Source organism: Aegilops tauschii, chromosome 6 (assembly GCF_002575655.3).
Source record: "Aegilops tauschii subsp. strangulata cultivar AL8/78 chromosome 6, Aet v6.0, whole genome shotgun sequence".
In the NCBI taxonomy this organism is placed as follows: Eukaryota; Viridiplantae; Streptophyta; class Magnoliopsida; order Poales; family Poaceae; genus Aegilops; species Aegilops tauschii.
The window spans coordinates 113,718,338-113,724,096 of NC_053040.3; the positions used below are offsets into that span (position 1 = coordinate 113,718,338).

Here is a 5,759-nt window from a genome sequence, read left to right on the forward strand (position 1 = left end):
CTAGTAGTATGATGAGGTGTGCGAGGCGATTACGATGGTTGTACTGCGGTGGAGAGGTGACCAGCGTTGTTGTACTACAGATCGTACTATGCTTGTGTTGTGTCGACTACTTACTGCCCTCCTCCTTTATTTGTCATCTGGATCTCAAATCGGTCAGAGATCCATGAGCTCCGTCGAGCTGGCGATGGCGTTTGGGGTGACAGTAGTACATCGCTTGCTAAACTCAACTGCCAGTAGTACCGAAATCAAATGGACATAGCTAGTAGCAGTACATAGTAGTAGTACGAACTGTACTACTGCTAATGAACTTTAAATCGTTGCCATGCTGTAGTACCAAGTCAGATGGCAATGTTTCCTCGCGAAAATGCAAGATGGCAATGTTTCAGAACTTCAAATTTTACATGATTTACAATACGAGCAACGCAAAGCCAAGACATTTCAGGGCCTCTTTGATCCGCAGGATTTTGAAAATCATAGGAGAGAAGTATAGGATTGGACTGGCATTGCCCGTTTGAATCCTATAGAATTAGCAATGAGTGTCTGATTCCCGAAGAAAACAATGGAATTGTAAAAGAAGGTTGGGGTGAATGTTTGATTTTCTATGAAACGTCGTACAAAAGATTACATAAAAAATCCTATGGGATCCAAATCCTATGAATCGAAGGACCGACATCCTAAGGATATCAATCCTTCAAAAATCTTATAGAATTCCTTTAAATCAAAGGAGCCCTTAGGATACACAAACGTGACCGCCCTCACCAACCCTACAACCGCAACGACATGAAACTCGCCTTGCCCAACCTTTAGCCAAGAATGACCAAGAAGGCCCGACCAAGACACGGGACACCACGACCGTCATAGTGAACCCTTGAGGACAATTTCAACCAACAACAAATATGTTTAGTTGTGTACAAACAAATAAAATTGCATTTGTTAAAGATTGGATTTCCCGGTACACAGATGGTACACAACAGAATATTATGTTGCACTTTGAAATAAGAAAAAGCCCTAATGTAACACCCTGAAACAAATCAAAACTTGCTAAAATCAGAAAGCATAGCACGAATCTCAAATTAACAGTGGCCCTGCGCATGGTACATTCCTCGGTCAAACGTATCTCAAGATCCTACACGAACTATAGAATAGTACGTACAATTCATGCAGAATGGTTACTAGAGTACAAATCTGCAATATGCCTGCAAACATCTGGCTGCCAAGATACCATGAGATCCGTCGAGGCCATATTTACCACTGCCGATTAGACCATTTTATCCTGGGTAAAGGACTAAACTTTCGGAACGAAGCCCGATAAGAGGACAAACATCCAGGTTCAGTTTTACAGAAGGGCCGACGAAACCAACAACACAAACATCCAGGTTCAGTTTTAAAAAGAAGGCCGCCGAAACGACAAACCACAAAAGCAAAAGCGCAAACCGGCATCCATGCATATACCTACCCTAATAAAAGCTACTCCCTCCGTCCCATGATATAAGAACGTTCTTGACATTACACTAATGTCAAGAACGTTATTATATTATGGGACGGAGGGAGTAGAAGGATAGCAACAACCAGAAAGGTTAGTACCGACAGGTTACAGAACAGTTTGTAACTACAACGCTGCTATTACTCAGATCATTGACAGCCTTGGAAGAACATCACCTCATGGTTTAACCAACTCCAGTACGCCTCATCGTCGGCCCCCAGCCTTCGGGTTTGCAGATCTCAGACGCTGCGCTGCCGCTACCGCCTGCCTCGTTTCTGCATGCCACACCAATACAACAAATGAGTTATACACATTTGTTGGAACATGCAAGTAAATATGATCAAAAGATGTTGTGTTCCTAGTCTCCATATACGAGTAGAACAGACTACAACGCAAAGCCCACACTACCAAATGTCGATCTTTACCATGAAAACTAAGAATCCAGCCACTAATCTCAGAGAAACTCATGGCTACATAGCCAAACCAGCAACACATTTCACTAAGCCCCCCCCAAAAGGAGACACGGGACTCGCAAAGAAAAAATGATCCAGGGTCTCTGCATTGCCACAAAACATTCATTTAGTATCACCAACACATGTGGTAAGCAATCCAAACAATTAAAAAAAAACCTTTTAACCGAATTGTCTTTAGTTGGGATTATTTTCATAACAGCAAGCTAGAGACAGATTTTACTTTCAGTGGTGCTTTAACAAAGCAAAGGTTCTTATGTGGCCAGCTAACTTAACTACTTTTCAGAGGCACAAACATTGACTGAGCTGGAAGAACACCAGTTTTGTTCAGCACCCATCTACCTGTACCTTCTTCCTCCTAGCGTTAAAGTGTAAAACAGGAATTGGAGGGCACAAAACAGGACCAGGGTGCCCAAGGAGCAAGAGTTTATTCACCAGTTTCAAAGAGATTTTAATTAGTTAATTAAAAGTGTCGCGGAAGTAATCAGTGTTGATGTCAGCTGGTATATCAGATATAAACAATAAACTACACTTAAACTACAGGTAGGACCTTCCCTTTTCATCCATGATGTTGTAGTTGCAACAGTCTTCCAAAAGATGGCAGTATACTAATCCCAGCTTTGTAAAAGAAAGACCTTTTTTTAAACAGAAAAATAAGCACATTAGTTCATAAAATGTTTTTCCCCCTGAAAAGACTTATCAGTTCATAAAACAAACAAAACGGAAAATCCTTTGCACTAATATACTCAATTTAACAACAAAAGGAAAACATTTTGAATATTATCGAAGCCTGCCTAAAAATGGTTAAAATGCAAAGTTATGTGTTCCAAGTAGATAGATGGGGATCGCATTTCATATAATAAGGAGAATTAAAGGAAAAGCAAAACAAACAATCAAGTACTTAGCTAGGGAGTTGAGACAGTCCGAAACAAAATCAGTCCAACTGGCAACAAAACAAAAAATTAAATCAAAATGACAACTGTAACAATATAGTAGTGGAATCTCTGTCTCAAAGACGGTAGTGGAATGTAATAGTTGAACAAGTTCAGAAATGCAACCAGACGTATAGACTATAGAGCTGCAGGGTATTGCCACACATGCACTACAGCTAAACTTAGTTGTTAGTTCTAAGCTGGTCCTTCGGCATGATTGACAAAAACACCTAATGGTCAGTAAAACACAAGCAAGTATTGGACGAAACCGATAAATGTAGATAGCCCAGTGTCCATGTGTCTAACACAGTCTAAGATAAAAATGGACTTCCCTTTCTCATCTTCAGAATATCAATACTTGAACAATCCATACAGTGGCTGACAGAACGAAACGTTATGATACCTTGCCAACATTTCGTCAAGCACCTTCTCCTTCAAGTAGAGGGCACAACTTATTATTTACCAAAGAGGGAGGCCATGCCATGATGTAGGGCCGGACATGGCTGTCACATCTCTTCTGAAAGAGCTTGTCCAGCTTCGCCGTCTCCATGCATAAAGACAGGAACCACGAAGGAGCGTGAACATTATGGAACGTTTCACCGGTAGAAAAGTACACAAACCCATCGACAGTATCCACGATATGCAGCTCAACATCTTCTAGTGAACGCCCAGTGGCCTCAACAATCGACTTTAACTCTAACTGAAACTTCTTGTCTAGCATCCATCTCTCCAAGCCGTCCTCATCGGCTCTCCAGAACCAAACATGGACACCAAAGTCAACTGGGCAAACGATGCAAAGCCTCCCATCCTTGGCCTCGCCAGGCCACACAAGGTGAATTTTCCCTTCCAAGAATGGTGGCAGATCCATCCGAGAGAAATGTAGCGTTGCGGTGTTCACCACAAGCAAGCCGGCTTCATTTGCTTGTATCCAATAGATGAACCCATTCACCATCGTGCCAACTTTAAGCCAGTGTGTTCGTCTTCAGGCAGTGGCGTCACGGCCTCCGACCACGGGAAGATCTGCAACACCCTGCTCTCCCACGAGAAGACGGCGGCACGCGCCCGCGACTTGTCATGGCAGGTGTAGACCAGGCGCAGCGGCTCGCCGCCCTCTTCGGAGGCGAGGATGAAGCAATCAAGGCCGTACGATGTGTGGCCGTGGCCGTCGTCGATGAACTCGTCGGGCGTCGGAGGGATGAGATCCAGGGCCCCTGTGAGGGGGTTGTAGGCGGCGAACTGCCCCGTCCTTCCGCTGCAGAGGAGCACGTAGCCTCCGCAGCAGTCGCATACGAGCCACCCAGGGGAGGCGTCGTCGTCGTCGGGAAGGCGGGTGAAAAAGAAATCGGCGCCGCGGACGGCGGCTGCGGTGTCAGGGTCGGAGCGGCGGCGGACGGGGGCGAAGGCAGGGATGGCGGGGCCGTCGGGGTCGAAGAAGAAGCCGAGGAGAGGGGGCGGGTGGGCCGCGCGGAAGCTGCGGCGGAAGACGGGGGGCGAGCAGACGGCGTTGAGGAAGGTGCGGCAGCTGAGGGCGGCACGGACGAGGCTCGCGAGGGAGGGGAGGCGGAGGAAGATTTCGCGGAGGAGATCGTCGCCGAGATCGATTACGGTGGTGGGAGCGGGCGGCGGCGGCGATGGAGCGATTGCTAGGAGGCCATGGCTTTACACGGAATTCCGACTTCCACTACCGCGGAAGGAGAGTGCTCAGGTAGGACCCACTAGTCTGTCTCTCTGGATCCACTGGGTAATAGCATCTCCAACAGACGCCCTACGTAGCGCGCGCTAAGTTTCTTTTACGGCGTCAAAATAGCGTTATAGCACGCCCGACGACCGAGTATCTTCAGCAGATATTCAAAAATATACTGTCCAGCTAGCAACAGTAGCAACTCCAACTGACGTCCAAAATTAACCACGCGCGCCTGTACCTAGCTCGCTCTGCCGTGGCCGTGGCCGCGCTCCGCCTCGTCGTGGCCGTGTCGCCCGTGGTCGTGGCCACGCTCCTCCCAGCCCCGCCACCGCCGTGGCTGCACCCGCGCCCTCCCGCTCGTGGCCGTGGCCGTGCCCGCGCGGTGCCGCTCGTGGCCGTGGCCGTGGCCCGCGCCCCGCCGCGCCGCCTCGTGGTCGGACCCGTGCATGCGCTCCTCCCCGCCCCGCCACCGTCGTGGCCATGGCAGTGGCCGCGCCCGCGCCTGCGCTCCTCCCAGCTCCGCCACCGCCGTGGCCGTGGCCGTGGCCACACCCGTGCGGTGCCGCTCGTGGTCGTGGTCGTGGCCCGCGCCCCGCCCCGCCGTCGTCGCGGCCGCGGCCGCGCCCCGCCCGGCCGCCGTCGTGGCCGGGCCCGTGCCTGCGCTCCTCCCCGCCCCCGTCACAGCCCTAGCTTAGCCTTTGCTTGTCCTTGCATGATCATCATGTCATCATGTCTAAATTTCATTTAAATATGAAATGGGGATTCTCAAACCCTAGCACCAAATGAATTCGACTAGGGTTAAAATAAAATCTTTTTCATTGAACTCAAAATGCCCTTTAAAAATGTTCAACATTTCTGGATTGAGGTGGAAGCATCTACCAAAAAAAGTTTACATTTTTTCAGGACATATTTGGGCTTTGAATTAATTCAAACATTTTTGAATTGGAGCTATTTAAATGCTATATATATTTTAGGTGCTCCAAAAACGTTGGAAATTGTTATGGGTCACTGGAATAGTTCAGACAGCGCCCCTAATTATTTCCAGGATTTTATAAAATGGTTTAGTATTTTACTAAATCAAAACAAAACATAATAAATAGAAAACAGAAACAATTTAAATTAGAAAAACAGAGAGAGAGAGAGAGAGAGAACGTACCTGGCGCTCACCTGGCGGCCCAGCCCACCAGCGC

General features: G+C 47.9%; 1 pseudogene; it reads right to left on the minus strand.

Annotated features, from left to right (window-relative positions):
- Positions 1-1,266: 1,266 nt before the first annotated feature.
- On the minus strand, positions 1,267-5,017 carry LOC109739443 (uncharacterized; annotated as a pseudogene).
- Positions 5,018-5,759: the final 742 nt, after the last annotated feature.